Raw genomic sequence first — 15,756 nt, 5'->3', positions numbered from 1 at the left:
GATTTTCTCAGCCGGAAGAATACAGAGGCAACACACAATTCACACGTACTGCTAATTCCAACTCCCACGTGTGACAAGTCAGTTTTCATTAACAGCCTAATTGAACCTGCAACAGTCCCAGATGTTTAACTATAATAAAACGTTCGGTGAGTAGTCACATTCGTATTGAAGCACACGATATTTTTTATGCGCAGAGTCTATAAATTAAAAATGAACTCTCATCTTTTGGAAATGCAGCCAAATACTGAAAATGATGGTTTAGACTTCACAAGGAATGGTAAAGGGTTTATGCGAAATGATATGGATAGGGTGGAGGTCGGTTATATACAAACTGAATTAGCTGTGCTCTAATGGGGACACAAATGAAGTTTCCAAGCCAGGCAATATATTTTCTTAAAGCATAGCCAAACTTGACCCCGTAAGCTTGTGAATAACATTTATGCAAGTGTAGCGCGCGTGTGTCAAGTGGGTCGCCGTTATTCCACCTAATGTTATTCCTCAAAGCCAATTAAGATCAATTGAGACAGATGAATTAGTCTGTAAGTGCATCTTATGGGTAAATAAGATGGCCATTTCAACTCTGCAGTATGTAGGGGATATAATGATGCACTTATTGATTCAATGATGTCTGCCAAACAATCTTTTTTTCAATTACATAGAAAAAATAATGCTTGTGATGTAGACTGCTGCACTCATTATAAAATTTAAATGCTTCCATTATTTTCATTCGAAAGTGTAGTGTGTATATCAGGTTGCAGCCAACATACCCACCTTGCCAAGTGAAGGCTGCGGTTTATGTAATAAACAAACAAATACAAAAATAAATACATCAATCAATCAATAAACCATATAAGCCCACCCATCGAAATAGTCCAATGAGTGATAATTTGCTCAACAACAACAAACATGCAACCTGTCGGTGGGGAATGAATATGCATAAGAGAAAATAAAAATATTATTTTCAGTTTCAATCAATAAAGGGCAGCAGAAAGTGATCTCATAAATCACCCCTGAACCTTGACCCAAAATGCCCCTCTAAAGGGGCTTTTAAAAAATTACAAAAGGTTTTTTTTTCTTCTTCACAGCCGTTTTTATTGCTGGTAGTCTCCAGAATCATCCATAATTCAGATATTCATAAAATCTTTAGCGACACTAAAGGGAATAAAGGCTTTGCAAATGACTTTGCATTTTTCCTGTGCCACTTTCTCAGCACTTAAAATAAAAACCTGCCTTTCATCTGCAGTCTGTATTTGTGCCTGTGACCTGCTCACATGATTGCACCAGTTTACCAGAAAAATAAATCCTTTCAAAACGTGTGTGTGAGTAGAATCTCTGAGATACTGATCATCTTAACTATAACTCTGGCTTAATTCATGGTTTGGAAATAGTGGTGAAGGAGTCAGTAACTGTGTGAAAGAACACTGCACTAGAAGACATACTCCCAGATGGCGCAGCAAACAATCTGGATGGATTTAGACAATTTCACTCAAGTCACATCACACCCGTGAGTGTGAGAGCAAGCGCAAGGCACAAGAATCATAAACACAGACTGGCCACTCTTTCAGAATCGCGCATGTTTATTCCAAATAAAAATCAGACAGGTTATCACAGGGCACATCGGCTCAACAAGTAGCAGCAGCTAAAAATATTTTCGAGAAAATAGATGAATGTACACTTCTTGGCATAAGGTGTACAGACCAAATTCTCCCATTATTAATCCATAATGAAAACCTGCACGCTAATTTATGCTCTGAAGAAAGAGTGGCATTTTGGTCAACCATGTCGATTAATGTTTGGACACGTAGGTCTTCATCAGAACAAGTTTCACAATCTATACATAAGTCCATTTCAGTACTGTTGTGTGGGTGCGTGAGATGTGAAACTCCCGTATACACTCTTAAAATGGGTGATGTGACACAGCCTAGATGGATGGATGTGCGAAAGACATCAGTCACAATTTGAAATTAACCTGCCACAAGTATGCAATATAATTCTCTCTGTAGCATCAAAAACAAGTAGCAATAATTAACAATGGAAATGCAGTCCATTGTATCTATTACAATCAACATAATAAATTATTCCTACAGTGAGAATCAACATGGTTTGTGAGTGACACAATCTGTGTCTGTGAATGCACAGTTAGCCATAACATTGTTTAATTGGTCATTACCTTCGGACAAATATTTATAATTATGTAAAGGCCCAAATACATACATAGTGTAGGCTATACATCAGCTTCTACACTTTTATCCAGAATGACATAGAGTAGGCCTACATGAATGTGATCATAGCAATATACACTATATACTCTATAATATAAACTTTAATTCAGGATCTATCAATTCATCAGACTAGTAGTTGTATGCTAGGTACCAACACAGTTGGGTAAGCTATGTTGAAAGAGTGATACAAGATATGTGGTCTCAAATAGGACACATGGACATGTTGGAAATAAAGCATGCTTTAGAAAAGTGCAAAATAAGTATATTGCCTCTAACTTTAATATGCAAAATCGCCAATACACTTTACAGTGCACTACTCTTTAGTTGTTTAATTATTTGAGAGGTTTGAATCTTAATCTTCCCAGTGCTGAGCACAAGTTGTTAGACATATAGTAGACATTATGTATGGCTGTAACAGTTGTCAGAGATCTGTGCAGATACCTTGGATGGAGAGCAGGCTGATGTTAGCGTTAGGGCTGATTAGTTTAATATCCTATCTTTTGGGGCTTCCAGCAAATGCTAATATTTCACTTAAAATGTATCTTCTGTGATTAATATGTAATTTATTGTTCTAAATGCATCACATGATTCCCCTCAAGCCAATACTGTGACATGGAGTCAAATGCTGCATTTTCCTGTTGAGCAGTGGTCCCATTGTATTGGGATACCAACTTCACTGACAGGAGTAATTTGTACATGCGTGTAAGTCACACAGCCAGCAGACCTGTTCGTGTACTAATACGATGTTCCCTCCGATGTTCCGCCTCTTAGTGACGGCTCGACATTCAAAGCTCTCATAACCCCCGTCTCATTTTAATGGATATGGGACTGCAGTATGGATTATTTGTACAGCTCAGAGTATGAGACAGATGAGAAAAAAAGCCATTTGAATCAGCTCAGAGACCCAGTGGCACACAAAAAGCAATTATGTGAGTACTGACAGGGGGCGGAGCCCAGGTAGGTTCAACTGAGATCATGACTGGTTTAATAAGGTGGTTCAGTGACCTCCCTCCTAAGGACAGCACCCGAATGGCCAGGCGGAAGAACAGGGGACAGGGGACAAGAACATCAGTGCTTCCATTTACCACACAATGTACGGTACTAAGCAGAATTCTTAGGCACCCTAGACTTTATTATATATATGTTTATTTTTTTGTGTGTATTAGTATGAAAGAACACATTTGAGATTTCCAAATATTCATTTCCAAAAGATTTAATTTTACAGAGACATTTTTGTATTTAATTAAAATGTCTACTACTTTTTACTACTCTAAATTGACTACTTTTCACTTAAAAACTTGATCATGGCTGTCTGAGATCAGAAACAAGGAGCCAACCAAAGTCTGCAGAACAACTGTTCTCTAACATGCTTGGAACAACCTCCCTGCTGATTGTGTTATGGAACTGCAGGACAGCGTTGGCTATCTCAGAGAAGTCATGCAGTTTTAACGCTGAAGGGTGGTCACAAAAAATATTTCTTTGATTAAGTTTTTAACTATTCTGTCAAATTACTAAAATGTAATGTAAAATGTATAGTACATTTATTTAGGACCTTTCACTGAATTATTTTGAAATAATCTTATCTATACAGAATGTTATACAGGTGCCTAAGACTTTTGCACAGTACTGTATATCATCAAAAAAATGCCACCCAAAAACCCCTCCATTTATGCTGCTCTGTTTAGGCTGCTCTCTCTCTCCACCATTTTACCCACCGTCACAATCCCCTCCACAGATCGGGAGCATAACCTCCTCCTTTCACTCATCTCACTATTACCCTATCGTTTCTATCTTCACTGCAAGAACAGAGTCATCATCGCTATGCACAGCCAGAGAGGAGAGCAGAGGAAAGGTGAGACAGAGAGAGAGAGGGGGGGGGGGGGGGTCAGAGGGAGAGAGAGACAAATGGGGCAAAGGGAAAATGCAGAATGTTCCGATGGTCTTTGAGTGTCTTGTTTGTCTCTTGTTCGGTGATCCACACCACAGAGCACAGCAGAAAGGTATTTAAGTCTGCGGAGAGCGCAGAAGTTCACCCAAAGCCTGTGTTGAACACACAGTTTGGGATAGAGGTCCCTGTCCTGTCTGACGGCAGCAATCCATCAGCTTTCCCACTGGGCTCCACGGCGGGGACAGCTCATTCAATACAAGCAATATCTCCTCCTGGTGCACCACTGTCTGGGCCTGTGACAGGTTTATTACTACCAGAGCCGTCCACATGCGTCTGCTGCACATCCACCATTAAACATCTACTAATACATTGTGATAACAGTGATAAGTGGTCATTTGTGTGTTTTGTTCCTGTAATCTTTTCACAGGCAGAATGACACAAAAACATATTTTCACACCCCCGGTCCTTTTCACACCACTCCTCCATCACCACTATAGCATTCTTTCCACAAAAAGAAAATCTCACATCCCGATAATACTTTTGCGTTGACTACCAGCTGCGGCCGTCTGCACTACCTGACATGATCTCAGCCACAAAACTAAATAGCGGTCTGCTGAGTCACCACAGGTTTTCACCTTTCGACTGTTTTAATAGAGGACCATAGTGACAGACCCAGGTGATTATTATTCAATGCTGAATGAGTTGCTTTTAAAATGGTCTCGCTGAAAAGGACTTGAGCGAGCAAACAGATTAAAATGTAGAATTCACCTCTCCTCGTAGAATGTAAAACACTGCCCCTGTGTGTCTCGCTACGTAAGCGCATGCTATTTCATTAATGACAGGTGTAAAGCGGTGTGTAAAAATGACAAAATTCAAGACATTGGAAATGTCTAAATCCCAGTGACAGCACAGCAATCCATCACACTTCAGATATTTCTGTAAAGTAATTCTGCCGCATAACAGATAGTCAAATGGAATTTTATCATTCATTTGACAGTTTTCAATAAGTCCAAACTGATGCAGCCTGAGACCAAACGATATCGCGGCAACAGCAGTAGAGGCTGCGGTACAGTTATGAATTTTCTTTCGACCAGATTGCGTTACGGAAAGCTTTTTTTTCCGTATATATTAATAAAAGTCTCAGGGGTATTAAAATGGCAAATTATGCTGTCAGGTGGCCAAAGTATGGATTCTCTTGTAGCAGAAGGCAGAACATTGCAGCTAAAAATGACAGTCAAACCCCATGACAGCACCAAGGATCACTTGGCACTTTGACACAATTTCACAACATAATAATTCACGGCCAAATTAATCCAACACAATCAGTTCTTCATTATGATTCTGGAGGTCTTGGAGACATCAGCGGCATTGGGAAAGCAAAAGGAGACCCACCGTGAAAGACGCTGTTGTCTGCCAGGAAATGGCGGCAGTATTGCATGCTGCCCTGTTGGTCTGCCAGGCGGGAGGTCATGGTGGAGGGAAGCAAGGCCTGTGAATGCAACAGAGGAGAAGACACTGTGAGTATTTGAGCTTGCAGACTACCATGTGTATTCTACTGCTTTAACAGAGCAGTGTAGCCACGATATGATCTGCACAGCTGTTGCACGTAAGGGCAAGACCCTTAACATAACTGCTATGTATGTATTGCCCTGAGACTTACAGTTGGCTACCTAGTTAAATCTAAAAAACAATTATACATTTAATATACGCAATGGCTGATAAAGAACGAAGGAAACAAAGAATCAATTAATTAAATGGCGCAGGAGTAGCAAGACTAAAATCAGTAGCTGGCAAACCCGTTGCCATTGTAGTAGACCTGATGGCATTGAGATTGACCTAAAATGGGTGAGATATTTCGGTTCAAAATGTGCTATTTTTTAATGGAAGTGCCAACCAACTCAAAGTAAGAATTGATTGGTTTATCTTCCACAATATGTGATCATTTTATAAAGCTACTTCACAGAGAAGAACCTATGCAAACAGATCCATCCCACTCGGCTCTCCAATCCGCACTGTGGTCACAGCCTTTCACATTGTATCTTATCAATCCATAATGCACAATGCAAAACACAGAAACATGGCCTCAACCAAAATGCATCTCCTGTTCATGCAGACACACACACACACACACACACACACACACTCATCTACAACCAAACCACAGCCTACACTGCCCCATAATTGTATTAAGATGCCCTCCTTTTTATATTAATGTGGTGAAGAAATGTCCAGAAAGCATTTATAGCAAACAAATTGGCAATAGAGACCCCAATATACATAATTGAAGTTCTTCTACCTCTTGTCTATTTACTTTTCATTTTTAATGTGTACTCAGACAAAGTTGGCATACTTGGCTGTACTCTCTCTCTCTCTCTCTGCATTTTAATTTCTGAGTAATAACACCTGTCCTCTCCACATTAACTTTGCCTAAACCAGAGGAGTGTTCACGAGACTGATTACAAGTTTCCTGCTTAGTCTAATCAACAGTGAGTCAGTTTGGATAAAAGCATCAGCCAAATAACATGTAATGTCATGTGATGTAATGTTGTAAAGAACACTTCAAAACTGAGGTTGTGAAATCTGCCATATGCTACCTCAAACTAGTCCTGACCACAAGGTTTGAATTACAGCAATACATGTTTTGGCATTTAAAACACCTTCAAAATGTTATTCAATGTTTGTTTTTAGTTGAGAACACTCTCAATAGGCTTTCATTTGAGCAAACCTTGAAACTATAATTAATTACAATAAACCACATGAAAGTGAAACATAGCATAAAAATTCTAAATAACCACCCCGGCTGGTGACCTATGCAACTCAGCCTTCACTTGACTGAGGCCTAAAATACTCAGTGTGTAAAGGTGATTAAATGAAACAAAGACCCGAAGGATTGATACTGACAGCAAAAGTCTCGCAGATGCATGTCCCTGACTGTGATGATGACGGGATTAGGCACCGGAGAGAAAGGCAGTCTAAACCTGATTCAGTGACAGAAGCCTTGACTACAGACAACTGTCCTTTTCATGAGATGCGACAAGTGGTCAGAGCTGGATGTTGGTGGGCATAAGATGTTACACATCCATATTACACACCTGGATTGTGTTGGGTCAGATTACAAATCCATAAATCCTGTTCCTGTATCTGGACATTTCTGATGAAAAGGGAGATCTTCATTGCCCACAGAAGTGGCAGATGAACACGAGACAGGCGCTGACCTGCTCACCCGAGGTCTTCACCAAAACTTTGCCTTGACTAGAATCATTCTGCTGACACTGACACGGACACCTGCCCCCTCTGCAAAGATAAACAGAACTACACTTGTGGATGAAGTCTGATAAGAGTAAGAAGAAGACAGCACCAAGCTGAACATGAAAGAGAGGTGTGCAAACCAGAGTCAAATAAGTATGACCCTTCACTCCGTATCCTGATCCAGACACATCTTTTCAAAAGAGCGTATCCAAGTAAAGCAATGTCCTTACAGAAATCTGACACTGCAGGCTGGGCCGGGAGGCTTCATGTTTTCAGGACCCATGCCCATTACTGTGTCTGTAATTCACTCAAGCAGGAGAAAGAGGGATGGAGCAGAAGGAGGCAGAGATAGAGAAATTAGGGAGGGGATGGTGAGGAAAGAGGGAAAGACAGTGATTGAGGTGGAGATGGGAATAAGAAGAAGAGTGCAATGATGAAGAGGTAGGGTAAATGGGGGAGACAACGCAGACAAAGACGAGGTAGAGGATGAGTAAAAAGTGATCAAAGATGGATGGATGCCTGTAGAGGGCAGTGGTCTGAGGATTTACATAATTTACATAATGTGGGGTTAGCATTTTATCAATTTCTACCACTGAATATTTTCCTGAAGCGATGCAATCACCTTGACTTTGGCCCTGAACCCTAGAGCAGTAGAAAATGTACAGTATATTTTCCTGATTTTATATCATGATAATAAAATCCCCCCAGCATCCACAAATGATTATTAAATACAATGGAATGCCAGGGTTTTGCCAGTCAGAGGTAGAACATGAGAGGGCACTGTGCTGTATTGAGATGAACACACCTTTCTGAAACCTCATCTAACTGGAACACAGTGTTCTGTGTCACTGAACATCTATGTGACTTCAACCTGAAGGCTTAATGTGCTGGACTGCACTGTATATCATTTTCAGGAACATGTGGGTGTTATACACTACTAAGTTTGGAGTTACCTTGTCTTTTTTTGCATATCCTTTGCATGCCATGGCTTCCTGATGTCTGTGACCCATCAACACCATGAGTCTGGATATTTTATTTTCAGGTTGCCCTACAAGCCATACTAAAACTCTTTGCATTTGAATTGATCTCTATGGGAATTGGGGGGTGGGACTAGATTCAGCTGTACATTATGCTAATACAGTATGGAACACATTTGTTGGCTGAATGGCTTTAAGTCATCAAGGGCCCAAGGTATCAAATGAGCATCAAACCACTATGCTGCTGTCAGATATGTAGTAGATACCACAATAATTGTTTCTTCTGAATATTTTTTCACCCCCAATTCTCATTGAGATCCATTCAAATGCAGAGTTTTAGTATCGCTTGTAGGACCACCTGAAAATAAGATATCCAGACTCTGATGATGTTGATAGGTCACAGACATCGGAAAATAATGGCATGCAACCAAATACAAAACATTAATCTTTTATTTGACATCATGTTAATTTGTCTCAAACACTGAAATGGGGGACTGCAAATAAAAAATGAAACCAAAATGTATAAAAATACCCTTTAATAAAATCTGTGCTTTGACCACGTTTTACCACAAGAAAATAAAATATTAAATCCGAAAAAAAGCAGAAAGACATGGTGACCCCAAACTTTTGAATGGTAGTGTATACAACATAGTTCCTCAAGCTAAAGTAACCCCATACACAATAAATCTGCAATAAACTTTGTTTAGTTTGAACCAACATACTATATGTTACATAATGTAGTAATGTAGACCCTATCATAGAATAATTAATATTTTTTTGCTGACAGCAAAACTTTAAATTTGAAACATCCCCATAGAAGGATGTATCTTTTTGTTAGTTTCTCTGCAGTTCATCAAAGATGTATAAGCCTGGCTAGAATCTTTTCAGCCAGTTTATTTACCAGCATTCGATATGATAGGTTAGATAGGACTGTGGGAATGTAGGACTGTAGGACTGCTGCTTCCAGTGAAACTGCAGGCTCCATCACCAACCGCTGGGTTTCAATCCACACAGGCAACCTTTTACTCTCCTCTCCAGTGGCTCCCCTGTTGTCTACAGCAAAACATGTGTGTGCTGTGCGTATGTTTACGTGTGTGTGTGCGTGTGTGTGTGTGTGTGTGTTTACGTGTGCGTGTGTGTGTATGTTTACGTGTGCGTGCGTGTGGGTGTGTGTGAGCCCTTTCACACCACAGGCAGGGCCAATGTGTTGCTATTCACCTCCGTAGCATTATAATACCCTTGTGTAGTGGCGCTGTGGGCGGCCTTCGACCTCTGGGCCACTGACAAGAGAAAGCAGAGTCCCCACCTTGGGCATGCCGTCAATAACTTTAACATCACACTGAGAAATGGGAGGCAAAGGCCGCAGGCAGAGGGCTGAATGTCACAATGAGAGACGGGAGGAGTCCCTTGGGCATCTCTCTGCAACAACAACCTACAGGCAGGTGTCTGAGAGAGGGGAGATGTCAGATTGATAGTGTACTGCAGAGAGAGCAACTGTTATTCAGAACTGTTATTCCTGCCGTATAGTGCCTCCAATTTTGTCAAATAGTGCCAGCCTTAACAAACAGTTATAACAGAAGTTTGGATTACCCTTCTTGCAAACTGTGAGTATTTAATCTAATGCAATTTACATTTTTAAAAAGGCTTTTTGCTATTCTAAAATCAACAATTGAACATACTGTTAATGCAGATAAGTTCACTATAACACAGTGGAGACTTCTTCTATGGTAATACAAACAGAATAGAATAGAATAGAATAGAATAGAATAGACTGGCAGTATAAGCACATCAACATAAGGATCTTAAATTGTGCAAAATATGAAGTATCAAAAATACAGACTGTACTTAATACGCTGATTGCATATTAGATTTTGGAAAAAGTGTTTCTAGCAGCTCATAGGATCCTAAAGCACTGAGCTTTCATATTGATGTGAAAGTGTGAGGAAACAGTAATTTATAATGTTCAGTGATTTCTGTTTTGTGTTTACAAAAAGTGTGTTTGTAAAGTTTAATTGCTGTCAAGTTTAATATAAATTTAACATAAAGATTTTTATTTTGTGTGGCATATTCCCTTTACTGTATATTTCTGTGTCAGAAGCACACACCTGTAGGAACAAGCACACACAGAGAGACACGCACACTCATTTTGACACAGCTGTTTCTCACCCACATTATTCCATCATACTGTGTGGTTTGAAGATATAACATCAGCTGAGATTACCAATGAACTAACCCTCAGACCCTCCATCGAAAATTGACTCAAATACAGACAAAAAAAGGATTGCATTCCATGGATTTCCTTACACACTAATGCCATAGATATGGTATAACAGCCACAAAGCACTGTCCCTTTATTTTCTAAATATTCATCCAGCAAACATATGCCAACAGTTCACTTTTGCAGATTGACTACATTTCGTACAACAAAATATAGATGTTAGGGTTCAAGGTGCTTGTTTTGAGTTATTATTTGTAAAACTGATTTGCTGGAATTTTAAAAGTAGCTTCCATTAATTTATAATTTGCAAGTAATTTTCAGGTTTTGAGTTAGTGAATAACAGGAATGTAAAAATTACTGGCCAGTCTTCTCAAATTCTGATCGCTGAATGCTGCACTCACGTACTCACCCAGAGTGTGAAGGGAGGCGATTACTATCCTGTCTAGAAATGCAGGCACATCAGAAGACACAATCTCAAATCAAAGGGAATTGAAGCACAAAAATAATCACTGTGATTCAAAAGCCTGATTTCCATTTGGATCCTGGACCCCTCACTGGGCAGAGAGTGCTCTCTTTTTAAATGTATGCAGAAGGCAAAGCACTCTGTAAATAGACGTATTGACCTGGAGTCACCCTGCTTGTTCAGAGGTCAGTGTAGATTGGGTGCTGCACAGATCCACCAGTCACACACTGGTTCTGACCACGAGAGACCCCATGGCGCGGGCCAAGCCAGATTTCTCAATCTCGGTGGCCTCACCCCAATCCACGCCCATGAGTTCCTCTCAGAGGGACTAACAAAAGCAGCAGGTCCCAAGGGGGGGAAATGCAATTTTGCAATTTCGCTCCTCCATATGTCCTCCCCTCAGGAATAAGTTCAGAGCTTTATAGGTCAAATGCATTTCCTAAAGGGGGGACTTTCACACACACTGCGACCTCCCCAAACCCCCACCGAGCAGCTGTCACACTGGGATGCTTTTTTTTGCTGAGGCCACCCCTCCCATTCAGAATTCAGCAGACAAAGTCACAGCCTTGAAGGGATTATAATTTTATGCTTCAAATACCTCTAACATGGTTAGGGGAAAGTCACACCCAGTGTATCACATGAAGAGAAGACTTCTGAAATTTCATCAATAAGAATTCCTTTAAATGTAACTTGCCTTTATTCCAAATGGCTTTCTTTCAGAACACAGTCAGTTACTTGTCAAACTAGTGGACCTTTGAATGCACAGTGTTTTCATATTATTCAAGGTCCAGGACTGAGACACTATATGTTGCACAGGAAGAGCAAAAAAGCAGGACACCCTCCCTACAGGATACAGAGGGGAACAAACACACAAGTGTTACTGTTAATCCACAGCTGTTTACACACTGGACATGCAACACATGCTAGTGGGACAAACACAGCATGTAGCCTTGGGCAGTGCAATGTCAGACAATGGTCAAGACCATCAAAGCAAACAATGCAGTCACCAGTGGCAGCATACATAGAGAGAGAGCACAGTATGGATGTTCATGTGGGTGAAGCACAAATAAATCTGTTGTGAGGATTCCCCTATTGAGGGGAGAATTCTCACAAGTGTGTCTGCTATAAAGGGAACAACACTGTGGCTTCATCTGAGCCCAGTGAAGGCTGAGACTGTGCAGGTATGAATTATGGATAGCTTGTACTCCAGTTCCTGATAGGAAAATCCAGTACTGCATAATTACAGCCCTCAGCACAAGATCTCTGTGGAACCACCTGTGTGTGTGTGTGTGTGTGTGTGCATGTGTGTGTGTGCCTGCTTGTGTCTGTGCCTGGAACAACAACAAGACACTAATTAGGCAATGTAAAACCTGAGAGAACAGCGCACAGCGCAGAATAGATGCAGCAAAAATAGAAATAGATGTGTGGAGTGACCTTGTGACCCCTCCTACTCTGCACTGTAAAGCAAAATTCCAACTTCCTTTCAGCACCCCCACCTCACCACCCCCCTCTGAGCCCACTGCTGAGGCCAGATTAGAAGATCTACCTGCAGGCGTTCCCATGGAGCAGAGCCAGGACTGACTCATTTCCAGCTGACAGCGGTACACATCACTGACGACTTCAGTGAGTGGAAGACTCACTGAAGTGAGCATGGTTTCCACTGGACCACCAGAGCTACACAAGCTACATTTCCACTGATTTGGTTTCCTGTAGTGTTCATCTGCTCCCAGCTATAAGACTGTTGCAGTGCAATTAATGTTGCTTGTTTGGATGTGGCATACAGCACTGCTGATGAATCTTTTTAATGTGAACAAAAGATTATGTGTGAGGCAGAGGAACCTAGCGAAGTGTAAGCATTATTAAAGACACTTTCTGGTCATGGTATGAATATCAACATGGAAAATGACTTGCACACCACTTAAAAACATAAATGAATGCAGAGTCGGGGTAATTTACAATCTACATAGGTTAATTTGCTATGCAGGTCAGGGGAAACACAGACTATAAAGTAAGGCTTCTGCAGTCTCTTTGGTTATGGTATAAATAATGTATGATAAAGAATATATATTTTAAAACTCGGTGTTATTATCTGCTCGACAGAGAGAACACCACGTAACAAGACCGGCCTGAAAGTAAAGACTGGTTATCTTTCACAGTTCCTTCACTGAGTTGCTGTGAGATCACAAAGGTTCGATTCAAGAGACATGTCTTTAGTTCCCCCGACAGAGAACAGGGTTAAATAATTCATCAGCCCAGTGGTACAACAAAGGGGTTCATCTCCAATACAATCCCACACCAGTGCACTGAAGCCAGTGCACTGAAGCAAGCCGATACACTCCCTCTGCAAGCCACTCACACAACACAGGAATCATTTTACCCTGCGTCGCCTTCCACTCAGGGCAAACGGGGGTGTATCACAATGACAAAGACAAGACTGTTTCCTTATAGAGGCATTCTGTGTCTCCGATGGAATAAATTAATACATTTCAGTGTGCATCTAACCAGACAATTGTGAGTTTGTATTACATTTTAATGACAGTGTGGGTATCAATCTGAAGCAGGACCCACGTGGGTGTGTCTGTGTGTAGGCTACGGTCTCTGTTTTATTGTACTGATTTATTTCACTCTTCAGAAGACTAATTTCCCAGCATCTCACACTGCCAGATATTATAATAGATAAATATTATCTTCAACCCACTGACAGAGCAGCAAAGGTAAACAGCATGTGAACAGGTCCTAAGGACTGCATGCAGCAAGGAGTGAAGGAAAAGACGTTGGGAGCTTTATCTTAATAACTTAATGAGCTTTTTATTGCACTCTGTATGTCTACACAATGGAAGGACTGCATGAATTATGTGGATAAAGCGAGTAGCCTACTGTAAATGCTGAAGCAACGAACATTTAACGGCTCAAGTTCTTTTAAAATTATTCGAATCAAAAAGCAACCTATAGCGACGCTGAAAATGCCCCGTATCAGTTTACCGCCATGCAACTCCAGCAGACTCCCCAAAGGCCTCCGTTGTAGTGATTGTGATTACGGAACACAATGGTAGTTGTCAGAAGGGTGGGAAAGGAGCACACCTTAAAGTCTTTGTCCTGGATCCGTCAATCAATGACGCCCCCCATCACATACACACACACACACACACACACACACACAACCCCCCCAACTCCAGTCTCAATGGAGCGCAACCGCATAAGATGAAACACCCCTGTTCAACTGTAAACTACAACCCCTTGTTATTCTACACTTTATTGCAGTTCCTGTTCTGAGCGGACATAAGTCAAGACATAATACAATGCTCATCTAACTTCAAACTTGATTTAATCAAGGCACTTACATACAACTTAAAGGATTGACTGAAAAATATTATATTATTCCATAACAGCATGTATTAAAACATTGCAAATGTTGCAAATTATTGAAGATGTCTATACCTTTTAAAGTAATGTTACGCAATGCAAAAGAAAACTGACTAGCTAACTCTAAAAAAGTTGATTATTTGATAGCGTACATTCAAGTGAATCCCGAGTTTTGATTTAATTCGATCCAGCTTCCATAAACTGATTGGTACTGTCAACATACTTTTTAACAGGTGCAGATTATTTTTATTTTCATTAACTTCAACCCCTTCACAAGTCAAACAAGCAGTGAGCTCGTGCACATGGGATACATTAAATAACAAAATGAAAAATGCCGAAAAAGAGCGTGAACACATGTAACATCTGATGTTACTAATAACGATTGTAATACAAAAGGTCACACTTACTTCTATGCTTTCTTTGACTTTGTATAGCCTACAGCAGCTTTGTTTCTCGGAAGACACTTTTTCTCACGAAAACATTCCCCTTGTCATAAGGCACACCAACTACCAAAATATTTCTTGAACTCGGATAGTTTGAGAGAAAGAGTGCTGAGTCTTCGCTACTATTAAGGATCAAGTCACTACCGCCACTAACTTCACCCAGCTCTCATTCAAATGCTGACTGGTGGTAGCGGCGGGTGGCTCGAGCAAAGACACGGGTGGACTTTCAGGATCGGAGCTCTCCAGACGAGGTGACGCTTGGTGTAATGCAGCCCCGCCATTCCAAAATACAGTCAATGTACAAAAGGAAGCTTTCAACATTCTGCCAATTATTCTTTCAGACGGCGAAATACCACTTCTTGTAATAGGTTATCAGAAGATCGGGTAATCAAGTTGCACACCAGTCCAGTTTTACATGAAGCAAGTTCAGTCAGAAGAATGTTAAGTACCCAAGGAAATATGTGAAATCTATAAAGTAATTTGATTACCCTCCAAAGCGCTGCCATGTGTCTCCCAAACTCAATCGAACAATTTCATGGTACTAAGTCTAGCAATACCAATGTGTAGATTGCTAATAAACTGACATGCTTGCTGGCATTTACCCACGATCAAATATCACTGGTGACAGGTGGCTTCCAAATCTTCACAGAAAAAAATGTCCCCCAAAATATTCCCGAATGAAATATTCTCTACTAGTATTTCTTCAAAGTGAATTTGACTATTGCGGAAATAAAATAATAATTTCAAGCCTGGCATTCATCCTTATTCATCCAAATTTGTAAGAACCCTGTGGAAAGTAAGTTTCCTATAGATTATAAAAAATAAAAATAAAAAGTCAAGGAATTAATGTGCGTAACTGAATTAGTATTCATCCCAACAGCACACATTCGAGACAAAATATATTTATTTTATGTACTCTTAAAGGGTAGAGCC

The sequence above is a fragment of the Conger conger genome, chromosome 13 (genome assembly GCF_963514075.1).
Source record: "Conger conger chromosome 13, fConCon1.1, whole genome shotgun sequence".
In the NCBI taxonomy this organism is placed as follows: Eukaryota; Metazoa; Chordata; class Actinopteri; order Anguilliformes; family Congridae; genus Conger; species Conger conger.
The sequence above is the reverse complement of the archived record's forward strand: the minus strand, read 5'-3'. Positions refer to the sequence as shown.